Source organism: Myotis nattereri (genome assembly GCF_964212035.1).
Source record: "Myotis nattereri genome assembly, chromosome: 5".
NCBI classification, from domain to species: domain Eukaryota; kingdom Metazoa; phylum Chordata; class Mammalia; order Chiroptera; family Vespertilionidae; genus Myotis; species Myotis nattereri.
Window position 1 is genome coordinate 45,769,127 of NC_138080.1, and position 20,258 is coordinate 45,789,384.

The following is a 20,258-nucleotide window of genomic DNA, read 5'->3' on the forward strand; positions in this document are numbered from 1 at the left end:
CAGGAGGCTTGGTTACAGATTTGGGTTTAGTCATCTATTAATTGTGTACCTCAGGCAAATTACTTAACAGTATTATGCTTCCATTTTTTTTTCCACTTCTATTATGGAAGTAGCAATACTTTCTCAAACTGCTATTATTTCAAAGTGATTTATGAGAAATCCTATCAGCAGAAAAGGAGGACACAGGGAGCACCTGAGAATCTCCCACACAGACAGGAAGTCAGGGGCAGCATCCACCTCCCACACAACTAGGAAGGAGAGCTTCAGTCAGGATTCTGTGCCCAGCACATTTCTCCCAGGTCAACACCAACTGGGTCCAAACAGGACTGAATCACTGGTCTGTGCCGATGCCTAGGGATTTTCCGAATTACTTGGAGGGAAAATAACTTTGTGAATAAACAGGCCATTTTGTTACAGAGCCAGAAGAGATTAATCACTTCGTCAATTATTCAAGCACCTACATCCTCATTCGGGTGCTAGTGTTATCCAAGACCTAGAATCAAAAGTGATCAAGTAACTGGAGAATTACAAGCCTAGCTATTGGTTATTATGATTTTGTTTTCTGAAATGTTCTGTTTAATATGTTTAGGCATACGTAGAAATGCAATAAAAGGGGGGCGGGGAGTAAGTTACTGCCATAGGAAAACGTCTGTGCTTATTTTTCTTTTTAAAGTGCACCTGTTCATGTATTCAGGTGTGGAAAGTTTATACTAGCTGAGGGAGAATGCCTACACATTCCAGAGACTATGAATGTATGTGCTGAATATCAACTGACTTATTTTTAATGAAAGAGCTCAGTAATTAGAAACAGATAAGAAAGGTTAAATAAATTGTTTTAGGAATAATTCTTAGGTTCACTGAACTGAAAAGGGGGAAAAAACATTTTGAAACCAACAAATAAATCTCACAATTTTAAAAATAAAGCTCTGCCTTTTGATATGAATTATGCCCTGCCTACAGGATTGCATGGGTATGTTATGCATTTGTTCCTTCTGGACATTTTCATGAGACCTTACCCAAATAAAAGATTGTGTTCTTTCCAAAGAAAAAGGTGAATAAGATATAATCCACTAAATAATTTACAGGAAAGAGAATTTAAGCATAAAGTGTATCAGTTATGATAAAGCACATATTGTATTTGGAAATTTGAGCATTTTATCACTATTCCTTTGAAATATTTTAAATAAATAATTTGTGTATGGGTAGCCAATCATCAGAATATGTTTAACATTTAATCAGAGTAGAAGAACTCACTCTTTTCTGTCAGCAACAATGATGGTAAAGGAAAAATAATAATGACAGTGACTCTAGTTTTTATAACATAGTGTGTTTGTAAGAATTACGGTATTTAGTTGAATTTTATTTTCTAAAATATCAATAATTTGGAGTTTCTTATAATTCTGAAAACAATGAAGGTCATATTGTATAGGTCTATATTTTATATATGTTGCAATTATACTTTAAATTTGAATTCTATGGTCAAAATTTATCTGAAAGATTATTTTCCTTTGCCTCTTTATTTTCCCATCCAGTTTTCCCTATGCTCAGAAACCATTAATGTCTGTATTAGGAAGAAACATCTTTGATTAAATTAATAAAAATCTATGTGGCCTGGCTGTTGTAGCTCAGTGGTTGAGCATCGAGCCAGGAACCAAGAGGTCGCTGGTTTGATTCCCAGTCAGGGCACATGCCCAGGTTGTGGGCTCAATCCCCTATGGCAGGGGCGTGCAGGAGGCAGCCGATTGATGATGTTTCTCTCTCATCATTGATGTTTCTATCTCTCTCTCCCTCTCCCTTCTTCTCTCTCTAAAATAAAAATCAATAAAATATATTTTAAAAAATTTTCTAAAAAATCTATGTGATTTTAGCCCATCTGTTCACTGTGGTGGGAATGCAGATTGGTGCAGCCACTATGGAAAACAGTATGGAGTTTCCTCAAAAAATTATTTTGACCCAGTGATCCCACCTCTAGGAATATATCCTAAAAACCCCAAACACCAATCAGAAAGAATATATGCACCCCTATGTTCCTAGCAGTGTTATTTACAATAGCTAAGATTTAGAAACAGCCCAAAGGCCCATCAATAGATGAATGGATATAAAAGCTGTGAGACGTTTACATTATGCAATACTATGCAGCTGTAAAAAAAGAAGGATCTTTTACCCTTTGGGACAGCGTGGATGGAACTGAAAATATTATACTAAGTGAAATAATCCAAACTGAGAAAGACAAGTATCACACGACATCACTTAATTATGGAATCTAATGACAAAATGAATGACCAACAAAATAAGACCTGAAGCATGGAGGCATGGAACAGCCTGACATACCTCAATGTGGGGTGGGGGGAGGGCAAGAAGAGATAAACCAAAGAATTTATATACATATATGCATAGCTCATGGACACAGCAATAGCATAGTAAAGACCTGGAGGGATGGGTAGGGCTGGTTGGAGTTGGGGAATGGAGGGGAAATGGGAAATATTTGTAATACTATCAACAATAAAAATACATAATAAAAATAAATATTCATATTTGTCCTTTTTTACAGCTATTGTGAGAATCTTTCTTACTTTTCATAAAATCTGGAACAGACTTCCTATCTGCTAAATGTCAATTTCATTTAGAAACACGCAGAGGAGCTAACCAAACCATGATGTATCCTATTTGTTAACAGATTTGAACACAACATGCTATATAGGAATAGGCCTCTGGAGTTGAAGACTTGCAAGGGATGGGATCCTTCCTTCTTAGCTATATGCTGTCGGCTCAAGCTCAGCAAGCGCGATCCAATTTCCATCTCTAAAAGATTAACCACCACCTTTCATTAGGATCAGGCGCCCACCAAGGGAATGCCAAGGAATGGCCTAAATGCTGGTATAGAAAGCTGCAGGGTGCCATGCAGGGAAAGAAATGACTCCGCAGAGAAGAAGCTGAATGTGAATGACCAGAATCATAGCTAGAAACAAGCTAGAATTGGCTTGTTTGTATTTTTATGAAAGTATCAGTGAAGGACTGTAAAAGAAATAAAGTCACTAACAGAAAAATATTCTTTATAATATTTTTTTTCAAATTAGGTATAGGTTTATGCTTTATTTTTCTGTTTTTAAAATATAAGTATATTTTACAAATGCCCCTGGTTCATTTGTGCAGCCCTCTTAATCAGTTATTAAGATGACTGAAATATCTGCTGAAGCAGTTTTCAGGTCTGTGATAACTATTGCCTACTACACACAGCTTTGTGATTTGGCCATAGTCTAGAATGACAGGTCTAGGTAAGGTCATCATTTAAGAAACAATGAAATGGCAAAAGGGGAGAACAATGAGGCAAGAACTTAAAGTGCCATTGGAATTTCAGATTTTAGTCAGTTCTTGAGATATAACAGTATTGCCAGGAGGTGCACATTTAGGAGAGAGAGATCTTTTATTCTTAAATTTAAGATAGTGTACTAAAAAAACATCATTAAATATTCTTTCCTATCCCCTATGAAAAGCACCAAACAAGACAGAAATTATTCTTTAAACCCTCTAATGTAACACCCAAGGGAGCATGATTCCAAAGATCATGCCAGTAAACAACTGAGGGACAATTAAATAATTAGATGCTTGTGACAACTTAAAAAATAACATTACAGTTATGTCTTAAGTATATTTATGACTGCATAATGACATTTCGGTCAAGGATGAATGGCACGCAATGGTGGTCCCAAAGGAGCTGAAAAATTCCCATCGCCTAGTGACACAGTGGCCATTCTAACTTCGCAGGGCAACATGTCACTCATGTGTTTGTGGTGATACTCGTGTAAACAAAGCCACTGTGCTGCCAGTCCTGGAAGCACAGCAGATACAATTATGTCTGGTACATAATACATGGCAATGATAATAAATGACTATGGTACTAATTCAAGTATTTACCATAATACGCTTTTCATCATTATTTTAGAATGTGCTCTTTCTATTTATATATATATATAAAAAAAAGGTTTGCTGGAAAACAGCACGCTATGTTATGCCAGCAGCAGTCTTATACTTCTCGTGTTTACCATGTCTCTTGATCACAACATTTTCTCTTGTGCTTGATTTAATCTCATGTTGTTTTGTATAGAAACATGCTTTATAGGCATGTAGTCTAGGAGCAATGGGCTATATCATACGGCCTAAGTTTGTAGCAGGTTATGCCATCTAGGTTTTCATAAGTGCACTCAATAATGTTCACACAATGACAAAATCACGCAATGATGCATTTCTCAGAATGTATCAGCTTCGTTGAGTGGTCCAGGACTGTACTGCCCTGCTAGGTGTCAGCATTAAATGTATTACATAGATCACTATTAAAAATACCCTCAGCTATATTCTGAGGCAGGTACTTTCATTACTCATCATTCATAAAGGAGGAAAACACAGCTTTGAGAATTTTAGATACTTGCCTGGGGTTACATGACCATTAAGTAGAAAAGCCAGAACAAGAACCTAGAAATGTCTGATGCCAAGGTTTGTAGTGGTACATATGTTTTGGGGCATCAGTTGACTAAAAATAATTTTCCAAAATAAAAATTGGTCATGATGACTTTTTAAGGTCCTAAAACTATCTATAGAATGTAACTCCCCTAAGCCAATAAGCTTTCAAAAAATGTATAACAAAATAGAACATAGATTCTAGAACAGACTATACAACTAGGAAATAGAATTAGATTATAAAATATGGTACTATTTCATTTTTAGTTTATAATTGTTTAAATTATATCAGTTGATAGTTAAATATTTTAATATATAGTGAAACAGTTATATAATTTAGTATTTTAATATCTTTGTACATTAGTAAATATTGAGCTTTTTACTTTGAGGTAAATTGTCAGACTGACAGCTATCTACCTTATTTGACCATCATCACTCTTTAAAAACTGTACCTGTGAGGGAAAATTATTTAATTATTTAAATTAAGAACACGCATATTTCTTAGTCCTAACATTTAAATCCAAGAGGAAAAATATTTTAAAGAATATATTCTATGTTAGAGTAGTTGATTTTTTTAAATTAACCTATAAGTAAAGGTAGTTTGAGAGAAAACAAATAATCTAAAAGATATTGTAGAAATCAAAGGGTTTGGGTTATTAAAAATAAGAAAATCTTGTAATTCCTTTTGGTTCTTTAAAACTGGATATTTTTATCTCAGATTTTTAATTAAAACCTTCAACTGAAATGTTGGCAGTGTGAGCACAGAGAACTGGCAGAAAGAAGAGGCAAAGCCTAAGGCAGTTTTTTGGATAAGATTAGTAGCCTTGTTGGTATATAAATCATATGATGACATACTTTTCTATCAATGCCTCAAATATACATATTTGAAGGTAAAAATAGAAAAAATTTTCTTATAAAATGTCATATTAATTATATAGATAATGATTTAATGTCCTATTGATGAATGTATGGAAATGAGGCAAAAATGTTCGGGAGAACTGAGCAATAATCACCTGCAAAATTGAAATTCAAACTCAAACAGAGATAGCAGGTAAAAATGTTTATTTGTGGGGATATAAGAAAGGTATCAAAACTGAGGTCACATAGCTCTGGCTGGTGTTCTCAGTGGTTAGAGTGTTGGCAAGGGCACATACCTGGCCAGATTGGGGCATGTGTGGGAGGCAACCAATCAATGTGTCCCTCACATCCGTCTCTCTCTCTCTCTTTCTCTCTCTCTTTCCTTCTCCCTCCCTCCATTCCACTCTCTCTAAAAATCTATGGAAAATATCCTTTGATGAAGATTAACAAAACAAAAATGAGGTCACATAGTCAAGAGTTTGAACCTGATGGAAAATATGATTGGAGTCCATAGACTTTGAGAGATAGAGAGAAGGGAAAGACAGCAGTAATTGTAAAGAATCTCACTGCTACCCCGTGACAGACCAGCATGGAGTTTATGTGGGTGGAGATGACATAAAGCATTAGGTCCGGAGAGGATGGACACAACCAGTACTTTTAGGCTTGAAGGTGGGTGAACAGAGTGGAAGAATGGGTGGGAGGAGAAAAATCATTTGTAGTTGCAGTGATCCTTCCATGGTGGGTAAAATTAGAGTTGATGCTTGAAGGATCTTTTTAGGGAGGGATGGTCCATTAACAGGAAATATATCTGGCCGGTGAAGGGGATGGATGATGTGAAAGAGTGATGCACTTTCTGTATGTGTATAATAGTAATAGTTTAGCCTGCCTAAAGCACAGTATATGTGTTAAGGAATATTGGGCTATAAGGTTAAAAATGTGGTTTATAACTAAATGGTTCAAGTATTCTTTCTACAAATACATTTTTAAGTGTATCATTAATGTGTATAATTTAATGGAGTGCTAGGCTGCATGTTAGGACAAGCTAATTTAGTAATGGTATTGAATTAGAGGTTTTGTCATTTTACTCAAATTACATTAGGCAACCAAAATTGAATGCTTTCATTTCCTCTCCTAATTGACACTTAAGCAAAGCACAGAATTAGATATTACTTAGTGTCATGGCTTCAATCATTTACCCTAACTTCTCACGTTTTGAAATTTGGTTATTATCTTCTTTTCTTAAAGATTAAGAGACAGTGAATAGATTGTAGACATTTATCAATTTCAGATCTTTCATTTTACATAAAAGAAAAGTGGATTTAGAAGAGAGAATTGTAAGTTAACTTCCCAAAGTAACAGAGTTAATTAGTGGAAGAGGCAACAAAACAACAAACAGGTCTCTAGAGTTTCAGTCTAACACTCCATTCTGGAGAAAACAAGAGCATGATGAATAAATATTAGGAGAATATTAGGAGAAAATAAGAGAATGATGAATAAACCTGCAGTTCTTGGCTTTAGATAAATAAATGTTTGAGAAAGGGAGTGTGAAGCAGGGGATAGACCTTGACTGTGAAACTGTAATGTATATTGTGCTTATTCTATGGAGATTCCAGATTTAATGAGGTTTGTAATTATTTTTTTTTATGAAACAAATGACTAAAATGAGCTCTTGGAAGTTAATTTGCTTTCCAGGAAGGGTTATTAAGAACCTTGGTGGCCACTTCGATCCCAAGGGTCAATGCTCACTTGTGAGTATAACCAGCATGAGTCTTGGCACTGGGAGAATTGATGAGCTGGCAGGTTTTTCCCTCTACTTCTTCGAATTTGAATTCACAGTATGTGCCTTGGTCTTCAATTTGGGCCACGTGAATAGTTAGGCAGAATTTATTTTCTAAAAACTGTTTCCCCTATTTAGATGTCCCAGCTAACTAGAAAGCCATCTACAAGTCATTTCAACCTTGCATTTCTTCATTTAATATTCACATCTTCTTATGCCTATTTAGGCTCTTTTGATTACCAAGAGAGCGAATCACATGGAGGGATTTGTGCATTAGAAAATAAAACATAAAGAGGTGTTTTGTAACTACTTAAAGTACTACATAATACTGATAATAAAAATGCATTAAGCTTTTCAACAAATAAAACAAGGAAAACATTATATTTTTTACCTATTAAACATATTTCTAATAATGGATAAATATATAAGAGGATTCCATGAGAATGCTTTAAAATATTTATTATAAAAACCTGGAATTCATTTTTGACATTTTTAAAGCTCATTGACATAAATAAACATTTTTCATTTTAAATGGAATCTAAGTTTACAATATTTTAAATTGACATCTTCAGAGTAACATGGTGCTGGGCCCCCTGGCATCTATAGAGGGTGAGGAACCGGATGCATTTCTTTAAGAAACACTTGAAGGCAGAAGGACAAGTGTATAATCCTGCTAGAGCTTTGTCCAGGGTTCCTTCAGTATGCTTGGAAGATCACACAAGAGAGGTATTTTTCAAAGTAATCCAATAATACACTTTGGCATTTGAGATAAGGTCTGAAGAACAAACAGACTTCTACAGAAAGTGAGGAAGAACTCAGTGAGATTAGAAATGCTGCTAATCTTTTAATGCAGCTGATTAAGCAAAAATCTTTCCCTACCTTCTGTTTTCTCTAACAATGAATTCCCAATCAGCCTATTCTAATTTATGCTTCTATAGTACATCTCTTCTTTTCACCCAATCACAAATGTTTCTCAGCTGAGCCAGTGGCTTGTCAGGCACATCTTAAATATAGACTCTTTAGTCCTAACTAGTGCCTGGCCTAATACATTACACTAGACAGGTTTCAGCAAAAAGGGTTTTATGCCTTTGAATCCATTCTTCTGCTAAAATTGAATTTTCTTTTGAGCAAATCAATGGGATAGCATTTGTGGCAAAACTTCTGCACTCTCTGCCACAGAAAGTTTAAATATATAAAATATTCTCCAATATATGCTGTTTTAGGACAGTTGGTAATTGACATAAAACAACAACACTGACATGCTATATATGCTCTCATTTTGTTATAAGTGTTCAGTATTTTTGCAAAGTATATTTTATTTGGGTTCAAATATGTATTCAGATGGTATAATTACCCAACGTAAGGTACAGAGATAATTCTTTGAGAGTATTTGAAAAGGTTGCTTCTATAAAAATTATTTGTCAGGTATATCTTTTTTTAAGTAAAAAAGTTATATCTTTTTTTAAAAGTTTTTTATAAGTTTTAAAAGTTGTATCTTTTTTTAAGTAGTAATATGGAACTTGTGGTAGGTGGTGATCCCCCAAATTATTTCTTTCTTTGGCAGAAGAAATTAATTTTAAAAATTAAAAATTATGGTCATGGTCAAGAAATTAATTTTTAAAATTAGAAATTGAAAAATTATTACAGCATCTTTTTAATAAACTTACGTGACTGAAGAAAATGAAGGTATTTTGTAGCTATATTTTGATTGGCTCACCACAAGTCACTAACCTATTCAAGTAAATGATGTATTTGTGTAAGTGGTTTGATAAATTGCCAGTGGGAGATCCCGCTGTAAACTCTGGCTTTGCTATAAAGGATACAACAGGCTCTACGTCCAGCATGGCCTACGGGAACTTGACTTCTGCCTATATTGCCACAACACAAAGAAGAAGAAGAAAGAAAGAAAGAAATTCAGAAAGGACTTAGAAACAGATAAAAATATCTTAATTTATTTGCATGTGTATAAGAAGAGTAATAAACATATGAGTCGAAGCCAGAAATTGTTGTAGGATGTGCCTGTGCCTTTATTCCACAGAATACTCATCATCCAGATAATAGGGTGACCTCTCTCTTCTTACGCTTGTTACAGTCAGAAAGATAGTTCTTTCTAATAGTAGTGATTTTTTTAAAACCACACGTGATTTTTTGCCATTGTGCCAGGAGCCCAGAAATAAAATGTCTGGCCAAGATTAATAGCTGGTTTATGGTCCCTAGGAAGGGTGCTTCATGTTGGTTTTACAACCACAGACATTTTCTATAACCTCATCTGCTTGAAACACTATCAAAAACTAACCACTGGAAAGTGAAATTCATTTTAATCTGCCTCCATGTTTAGTACTGATAATGCAGAGGGTGGAAAATACAATCACAAACGAAAGATAAAACAAGAGAGCGACTGGAGGCAGAGAGAAAAGTGGTTGAGCCCAAAGGAAGTGTTATACTCAAACTGTGAGGAAAAAGAAAGGCAGACTTTAAGTTTGTATTTCGGGAGTGAAACTGAACCTAAAAGTCAAAAGTATTTTAAAACTGTGGTTCATATACTAATTGGGTCTTCACTGAACTTTGAAATTTATGTGAGATTGCCTCAAAACCCCAAACCCAAAAGACTGTCTCAAAACCCCAAACCCAGATGATGAGAGAAATCCAAAGCTCTCCAAATTATTTATTTATTCTGGTGCCCACTAGTATTGACTCACTTTTATTCTGTTTTCCAGGAAGGAAGGAAGGGAGTGAATGAGGGAGAGGGAAAGGTAGGGAGGGAGAGGGGGAAGGAGGGGAAGAAGGAAGGATGAAATCTAAGAACACAAGAGAATAATGAAGTGTCATTATATACAGATCGTTCAGGAAACAACTCATATTGTGATATGTGATGAGCAAGCTGAAGGAAATATCAGGGTGAATTGCATGTCTATTGGGAGAAGAACATTAAAGTCAAAGAAAATAGTGAGAATCTCTAAGGCGCAGCACCTCTTGGTGTGTTAGAGGATTATGTGTAGTGTGTGAGAAAAACAAACATTGTAAACAATTTTGGTCTAAGCAAATGGCAAGATAGAATTGCTTTTTATTGAAATGGAGAAAATCAAGATACTTCATGAGGAAGTGGGTTTCAAAGCCAACAAGTTGGTTGGTTTCATGCATCTTATGCTGGCAACGTTGAATACTGCTTAGTTATCCAATGGTATTGTAGAAATTTATATTTTTAGTTTTAGGTAAAAGTCCAGTCTGTTGATATAAATTTAGTCCTAAGAAATAGATGGTATATAAAATCATGGGACATAGAGATTGTTTGTAGGGTGAGTACACTAGAGTAGAGATCCAAGACTCAGCCCTGCTCTTCTCTGATTTATAAAGTTGTAAAAAGTGAAGCCAATACTGTAAGAGGAGCATGAAGAGAGAGCGATATTGTAGAGGACGCATAAAGAAAGTGTTTAACAAATAAAATACAATAAATTCTGTGAAATGCTCCCTGATACATAAAGTAGGAAGTTTAAAAATTCCCATTGGATTTGGCAGTGAAAAAATGGGGGACCTGGATAAGAGAAGTATCAGTGGAAAGTCAGTCTGATTGCATTTGGTTAGCAAATAGAAGTAGATAAAATAAAGCCAGGAAACCTTGACAACTCTTACAAGACATCTTTAGATAAAGGGAGTAATTTGGCAATGCCTGGAGGAGTCTTTCATGGTCATATCTTAGGTGCATATACAGCATACTTGAAAAATGAAGAAAATGATCTAATTAAGGGCAAAAAGTGGGGAGGTGTCAAAAGACTAAGAAAATTTGATAAACTGAGTGTAGCACTCTTGGACCCGTCAAAGTTCTCAGGCATGAATTTAATTTTAGATCAATCAGCAGGGGTGTATACAAATCTTCAACCATGTTAGAATTTCTAGTCTACGAACAACTTAGAAGAAGAGTTGTATTGAATCATAGAATTTGAGATATGTTTTTATAGCTATGGAGAAATGTCCACAGTGAGAAAATGTCTAATAACAATGTATGGTGCAAGTTGGGGTACTAAAAATATTGAGGGGAACACTACGTAAATTATATGATTGTATAACCACTAAGCTGTGTACCTGAAACCAATACTGAATAAAATTTTTTTAAAAAGCACTAGATTTTTGAGAGAGAAAAATGGCGGAGGTATAAGCGGACGTGTCCTGTGCCTTGTCCTGGAGCAGATAAGGGTGAGCAGCTGAAAAGGGTAACATTCAGCCCGAATAGGTAGAGGATTTTCAGCTGAGAGATTGTCTGCAGCTAGGAAAGACTGAGAACCCCCCAGGGAAAAAAAAGGACGGTTGGAGACTGCGAGACTGCGGCTGAAGCCTCTCCTGGTGCGCCAGCTAAGCAGCGGAGACTGCGCCATCTTGGGTGGTTGTTGCCGGCATCCAGAGACCAGCTACTAACCTGGAAACAAGGGATCTCAAGCAGTGTGACTGTGTGAACTCAGACGAGCACTGCTTCTTCTCACGGAAAGCGCAACAGAGAGAGATCTACATAACCAAACACCTTGAGAAGAGAAATCATGGTGAAACAAAGAAACAACCCAAATATGAAAGAAAAACAGGCATCATCAGAAAAGGAAGTAAACGAAATAGAGGCAATGGAGGCAAGCAACCTGTCAGAGAAAGAATTCAGAGTAATGGTCATAAGGTGGATGAAAAGAATGGAAGACCAATTCAACACTATGTGTAGGAACCAAGAGGAAATGAAGAAGAACCAAGAGGAAATGAAGAGAAACCAAGAAGAAATGAAAAACGACATCACTGCCATAAAGAACTCAATAGAAAGCATCAACAGTAGACTAGAAGAAGCAGAGGACCGTATCAGCGAGCTAGAAGACAAGGTAGAAAAAAATACCCAAACAGAACAGCTTCTAGAAAAAAAAATTGAAAAGCAGGAAGAGAGCCTAAGAGAACTCTGGGACAATGCTAAACGAAACAACATCCGAATAATAGGGGTGCCAGAAGGAGAGGAAACTGAGCAAGGAATAGAAAACCTGTTTGAAAAAATAGTAACAGAAAATTTCCCTGATATAGGGAGGAAAAAACTCACACAAATCCAAGAAGCTCACAGAGTCCCAAACAAAATGAACCCGAAAAGACCGACACCAAGGCACATAATAATTAAACTGGCAAACACCAACGACAAAGCAAGAATCTTAAAAGCAGCCAGAGAGAGACAGAAAGTTACCTACAAAGGATCCCCCATCAGACTAGCGACCGATTTCTCAACAGAAACACATCAGGCAAGAAGGGAATGGAATGAAATATACAAAGTCATGCAAAGGAAGGGTCTGAATCCAAGAATACTATACCCAGCGAGGCTATCAATCAAAATTGAGGGTCAAATCAGGAGCTTCACAGACAAAAATGGTCTACGGGAGTTTATTACAACCAAACCAGCAATGCAAGAAATGCTAAAGGGTCTGCTGTAAATAGAAAAAACAGGAAACAAAGAAGGAACGCAGCGGTAAAGAACAAAAATGGCGACTAACAAGTTTCTATCAATAATAACTTTAAATGTAAATGGATTAAATTCCCCAGTCAAAAGGCATAGGGTAAATGAGTGGATAAGAAAACATGACCCATATATCTGCTGTCTACAGGAAACCCACCTCAGAAAAAAAGACGCACACAGACTGATGGTGAAGGTATGGAAAAAGGTTTTTCAGGCCAATGGAAGTGAAAAAAAAGCCGGGGTAGCAATACTTATATCTGACAAATTAGATCTCAAAGTGAAGGACATAAAAAGAGATCAAGAAGGCCACTTCATAATACTAAAGGGAGCAGTCCAACAAGAAGAAATAACTCTGGTAAATATATATGCACCCAATATAGGAGCACCCAAATACGTAAGAAATCTTCTGGAGAAGATCAAGGGAGAGATTGACAGCAATACAATCATAGTAGGGGACCTTAACACCCCATTATCGCCACTGGACAAATCCTCTAAACAGAAACTCAGCAAAGAAACATCAATCCGAAATGACTCACTAGATCAGATGGAATTAATTGACATCTTCAGAACATTTCACCCCAAAGCCACAGAATATACATTCTCCTCAGGTGCACATTTGTCATCTTCAAAGATAGACCATATATTGGGTCACAGACAAAGTCTCTTCAAATTCAAGAAAATTGAAATCATATCAAGTATCTTCTCAGACCACAAAGGCATAAAACTGGAAATCAACTACAACAAAAACAATCCAAAATAATCAAACACATGGAGACTAAATAGCATGCTACTAAACAACGACTGGGTCACCAGTGAGATCAAAGAAGAAATAAAAAACATCATGGCAACGAATGACAATGAAAACACAACAATCCAAAACCTATGGGACACAGCAAAAGCAGTCTTGAGAGGGAAGTTCATAGCTCTACAAGCCTACTGCAAGAAACAAGAAACAATGAGAATAAACGACCTAACTCTACAACTCGAAGAATTAGAAAGAGAGCAACAAAAAAAGCCCACTGTAAGCAGAAAGAAGGAAATAACAAAGATCAGAGCGGAGATAAACGACATAGAGACCAAAAAAACAATACAAAAGATCAACAAAACCAAGAGCTGGTTCTTTGAAAGGATAAACAAGATTCATACACCTCTAGCCAGGCTCACCAAGAAACAAAGAGAGAGGACCCAAATAAACAAAATCAGAAATGAAAGAGGAGAAATAACAACAGACCCCATAGAAATACAAAGGATTGTTAGAAAATACTATGAACAACTCTACTCCAACACACTAGACAACCTGGAGGAAATGGACATATTCCTAGATAAATACAACCTTCCAAAACTTAACCAGGAAGAATCTAAAAATCTCAATAGGCCAATAACTATGGAGGAAATCGAAGCAGTAATCAAAAAGCTTCCAGCAAACAAAAGCCCGGGGCCAGATGGCTTCACAGGGGAGTTTTACCAAACATTCAAGGAAGACCTAAAACCTATCCTCCTCAGACTATGTCGAAAGATCCAAGAGGAAGGAACACTTCCCAGCTCATTCTATGAAGCCAACATCACCCTAATCCCAAAACCAGATAAAGACAATACAATGAAAGAGAATTATAGGCCAATATCCCTCATGAACATAGATGCCAAAATCCTCAACAAAATCCTAGCAAATCGGATCCAGCAGTACATCAAAAAGATCATACACCACGACCAAGTAGGATTTATCCCAGGGATGCAAGGATGGTACAATATCCGCAAATCAATAAACGTGATACATCACATAAACAAATTGAGAGAAAAAAACCACATAGTCATATCAATTGATGCGGAAAAAGCATTTGACAAAATCCAACACCCTTTCTTGATAAAAACTCTCAGCAAGATAGGAATTGAGGGATCATACCTCAACATAATAAAAGCCATATATGACAAACCCACAGCCAACATCATAATCAATGGGCAAAAACTAAAACCATTCCCCCTAAAAACAGGAACAAGACAGGGATGCCCCCTCTCACCACTCCTGTTCTACATAGTACTGGAAGTACTAGCCATTGCGATCAGACACGAAGAAGAAATAAAAGGCATCCAGATTGGAAAAGAAGAAGTAAAACTGTCCTTATTTGCAGATGACATGATACTGTACATACAGAACCCTAAAGACTCCATCAAAAAATTATTAGACTTAATAAATGAATTCAGCAATGTAGCAGGATACAAAATTAATGCTAAGAAATCCATGGCATTTCTTTACACCAATAGTGAACTTACAGAAAGTGAAACTACAGAAGCAATCCCATTTACCATTGCACCAAAAAAATTAAAATACCTAGGAATAAACTTAACTAAGGAGGTAAAAGACTTATATGCTGAAAACTACAGGACACTGAAAAAAGAGATAGAGGAAGACATAAACAGATGGAAGAATATACCGTGTTCATGGATTGGTAGAATCAACATCATCAAAATGTCCATACTACCCAAAGCAATTTATAGATTCAATGCAATCCCCATTAAATTACCAACGGCATATTTCACAAATCTAGAACGAACGTTCCAAAAATTCATCTGGAATAAAAAAAGACCCCGAATAGCTGCAGCAATCCTGAGAAAGAACAAAGTAGGTGGGATCTCAATACCAGATATCAAACTGTATTACAAAGCCACTGTTCTTAAAACAGCTTGGTACTGGCACAAGAACAGACATATAGATCAATGGAATAGAATAGAGACCCCAGAAATTGACCCAAACCACTATGCCCAATTAATATTCGACAAAGGAGGCAAGAGCATACAATGGAGTCAAGACAGTCTTTTCAAATGGGACTACATCAAAATAAAAAGCTTTTGCACAGCAAAGGAAACCATCAAAAAAACAACAAGAAGACCCACTACATGGGAGAACATATTTACCAATGATACCACCGATAAGGGTTTAATTTCCAACATTTACAGGGATCTCATGAAACTTAACAAAAGGAAGATAAACAATCCAATAAAAAAATGGGCAACGGACCTAGATAGACACTTTTCGAAAGAGGACATACAGAAGGCAGAAAGACATATGAAAACCTGCTCAAAGTCACTAATTATACGAGAGATGCAAATCAAAATGACAATGCGTTATCATCTCACACCTGTCAGAATGGCTATCATCAACAAATCAACAAACAACAAGTGTTGGAGAGGATGTGGAGAAAAAGGAGCCCTTCTGCACTGCTGGTGGGAATGCAGACTGGTGCAGCCACTGTGGAGAACAGTATGGAGCTACCTCAGAAGACTAAAAATGGAACTCCCATTTGACCCTGTGATCCCACTCCTAGGAATATATCCCAAGAAACCAGAAACGCCAATTAGAAAGGATATATGCACCCCTATGTTCATAGCAGCACAATTCACCATAGCTAAGATTTGGAAACAGCCTAAGGGCCCATCAGCAGATGAGTGGATTAGAAAACTGTGGTACATATACACAATGGAATACTATGCTGCGGTAAAAAAAAAGGAACTCTTGCCTTTTGCAACAGCATGGATGGAACTGGAGAGCATTATGCTAAGTGAAATAAGCCAGTCAGAGAAAGAGAAATACCACATGATCTCACTCATTTGTGGATTATAGAGAACAACATAGACTGATGAAAAAGGACAGACCCAAAGACTGAGAAACAGCAATCAGGCTATCAATCCCCAGAAGGAAGGTAGGGGAGGGAGGGGGTAAGGGGAAGAGATCAACAGAAGGACTTGTATACATGTATATAAGCCAAACCAATGGACATGGACAACGGGGGGATGGGAGCATGAGTTTGTGTGTGGGGGGGAGGTTGGGGGCTAAAGGGGGGGATGAGGACACATTTGTAATACCTTAACTAATAATAATAATAATAAAAAAAAATTCAAAAAAAAAAGCACTAGATTTTTATTGTTTAATGGAATTTACTGAAGATTGTAAAATGCAAGAATTCTCAAGGGCAAACTTGGAAGGATACCATTATGACAAAAGGACAAATACTCCCACCTACAAACAGATTCATTTTTTAAAAAATATATTTTTATTGATTTCAGAGAGGAAGGGGGAGAGAGGGATAGAAACATCAATGATGAAAGAGAATCATTGACAGGCTGCCTCCTGCATGCTCCCTACTGGTAATCAAACCCACAACCCGGTCATGTGCCCTTGACCAGAATCGAACCCGGGACTCTTCAGTCCGCAGGCCTACACTCTATCTAGTGAGCCAAAACAGCTAGGGCCAGATACATTTTTAATGATGTGTATACTTTATTCACTTTTTATCTTTGAAATATGTTGTTTTGTTTTGAAAGGATATTGACAGCACAATATCCTGGGAACATTTGGCTTTTTTTTCATTTAATAATATATTGGGACATATTTTCCTATCAAGACAGAGAGAAATTTCTACTCCTTTAATTCGTATCTCATTGTAGGGAAAACAATTATGATAATTATCATTAATTACCCTTTTTCTATTAAAAATAACGACACAAAAGATTTGTACAGAGTTATTTTGTATAAGCACTATTGTGTATGAACAAGGAGCTCCAAAAACCTGCTGTCACAAAGATGTATGCATATTATTTTTTTTCAGAAACTGTATTACCCATCATTGTTCCTATATGACTTTATACTATCATGATGATATATAAGAATGCCAATCCCCACCTCCCCAACCACCCACCCTTTGCAGGCCTCCCTGTTGCACAACAGGAGTTACATAGGGAGCAGGCATTCACATAGATTACAAAATGAGTCAACACCCTGAAAGAGAACAGCCCATTTGCTCTCAATTTTACCAATATTTTGGTTATTAAGCTTTTAGGATTTTGTCAGTCTGATGGATTAAAATGGCATAGATTTTGTCAGTCTGATGGATTAAATGGCATAGTACTATCGTTTCCATGTGTATTGCTCTTGTAAATGAGATTTTCATCTCCTATGCTTAAGGACACATTTCCTTTTCTATGACTGATCTCTTCTTCGCTTTTGCCTATTTTTTTCTATTGCCTTTTTTACCTCATTGTAGTTTTCTTTAAATATTTGGGAGTACTGATATCAGTCATGCCATTTTCCAACTCGATCTTTGTCTTTTGGCTGCTTTTTCCTTTTGTCATAAAGTAGCTTTTGATGTTCACGTCAGTAAATTTATCAACCTGTTTTTATTGCTTCTGAGTATTTCTGTCAAATATATAAAAAACCCACTCTCTGGGTTTATGAAAGAAATCACCCATTTTTCTCTACTTTATGGTTTCTTACATTTAAGTCATTTCTACATTTGGAATTTATCTTTGTGCAAGTATGAGCCCAGTGTTGTTGTTTTTTTCCCCAGGGCTCAACAGAGTTGTTTCAGAACACATTTGTTGAATACTACATCTTTCTTTTTCAGATTTAAAATATTGTATTAGATTGTCTAACTTTTTGTTCTATTGTATTAATCTGTCTCTACATAGTTTTCATAACTTAAGTTTATGTGCTGTGTTAGGAAAAGGCCCCCTTATTGCTTTTATTTTCCAGTATTTTAATTTTAAAAACTTACATGCTAGATTTTCCTTCTCTTGATCAAAATAAGGTAAAAGCATAATTAAGAGTCATGCCATATGGTATATGAAATATAAACAGTTCTGAATGTGTATGTAATATTTTATTTATTTGTTTATTTGTTTACTTACTCTGCTTCAAGCTCGGGTAATGCCTAGTCTAAAATTCTAAACAAATAGAAATTAAAAATTACACTAGAAAAGCAGAAGAAATTCACTAATTAGGAGGGAGAAAAACCTTTTTCTATCACACTCTAGTCTAAAGGCAAGGGGGTTGAGAGGAGGTAAGGGCTACAGAAGAGGATAGGTATGCAATATGCAGATGATGTAACAGAATTCTACACTTGAAACCTACATAATTTTATTAACCACTGTCACCCCAATAAGCTTATTAACAACAAAAAGTACAGCTAGATTTGAAAGGAAAGCTTCAGTTTTACACTAATGTGACCTGTGCGCCTTAGATTTTTTTTGTGCAGAATCAAAACATTTACAAGCTATGAACATTTGTTAGAACCATAACTTGGCAATATGCAGCATTATCAACATCATCAAAATGATTGGTCGTGTATATACAAAAACTTAATATTTACTGATAATGTCTTTACAACAGAAAAGAAGACACATTTTTAAGAAAACATGGATGAGGAGTGGTAGGTAAAATAAAGTTGAAAAGCAGAAGTGTAAATGGTGCTTTGTGTTGAGAGTACGTACTGCATATTAATTTGTTTTTCTACCTTTTACCTCCACATCCTCACCTCCATTTCCAGAAATTTAGTTGCTTCACAAGCTCTCACTAAATACTCACTGTAACTGGGTTGCATAAATCTTACCTGTAGACATTTAGGCCATCACCAGAGATTCCCTTTTTTTTTTTTTTTTTTTTTTTAGTCAAGTTTGGCAGGAAGCATGCCACACTCAAATATAAATACTTGAAAATAATTTTATTAAAGAACCACATATAAAGTTATTAAGCAAAAGCATAAGGAAACCACAAAGAATGTTACATGCCCATGGTGCTAGGAACAGCAGAGCAGTTGCCACGCTAGGTACAAATGACAAAAGCAAAGACTGGTCACCACACCTTGAAAGACAGAATCCTACAGAAAGGGCCAATGTGAAGGGAGAAACCACAGCTGGTGAACACAGCTAACCTGTTCCTGATGGGAACCACAAAAATAAATGACCAACCTCACTCCATAACCAGTCTCCTGCTCGCCTATCCCACTGGCTAAACCCAACTGGAAGTGAGAGGTCAGGGAGCCCCTTGTTTGGCTCTCCGATCAGCCTCGGCAGAGAAGACAGGGAAGAATGGTGGGAAACAGATCGGGAGGCCTAAACAAAATGTATCCTGCACATCCTGTGTTCTCTAACTCTGTAGTCAGACTAGATAAATAAAAGCTGAGAATAGAACATGCACAACTAAACTAAGTAGGAAAAAGGCAGCTTCACAGCCATCAACAATAGCACAAAAGTTTTGGGGTTTTCTTTGTTTGTTTTCTTCAGGAAGAGAAAGCAAACAATAACTGCAGTGTCCTGAGTAATATGTAATTTAACTTAATGCTTCTAAGGAAGTGGTTGGCAAAATAAAAGCATACTACTTACAAAAACACATTTTCTTTACTTTTCTCCAAATGTGAAAATTTGCTTCATAACTCTATGTTTTAGAAACAGTCTATGAATTACTTATGATAATTTTGTTTAAGATGTTTGAGTAAGTGTAAATAAAATATTCAGAAGTTGGCTACAGTTAAAAGTTTCACTGCATGTTTTTCCTTTAAAAGTTTTTCTTTTGAAATCAGTGGTTCATATCATACCTCTATCAGCCTGAAACACAGCCACAAATAGAAAAATAGGACTTGTTTGGCTGCCTCCAACATACTTCTAAACACATAATAAAGACAAAATATGTCACTGAAAATAAACTTTGTAAAATGTTGTCCTCAGCATTTTCTCATACATAGTACAAGAAATAATCACTTCAAGTGCTAAAAACAAAACAAAACAAAAAAGCCGTATTAGGGAATTAGAGAGAGATCAGCTAATGATATATCTGGTTATCTTTTTTGATATTGTGATACACAATAAGGATTCAAATTTCTGCCTTGAACTTTGTTTTCTAGTTCCTAGGAAATGTTATGTAAATTAAAACAATTT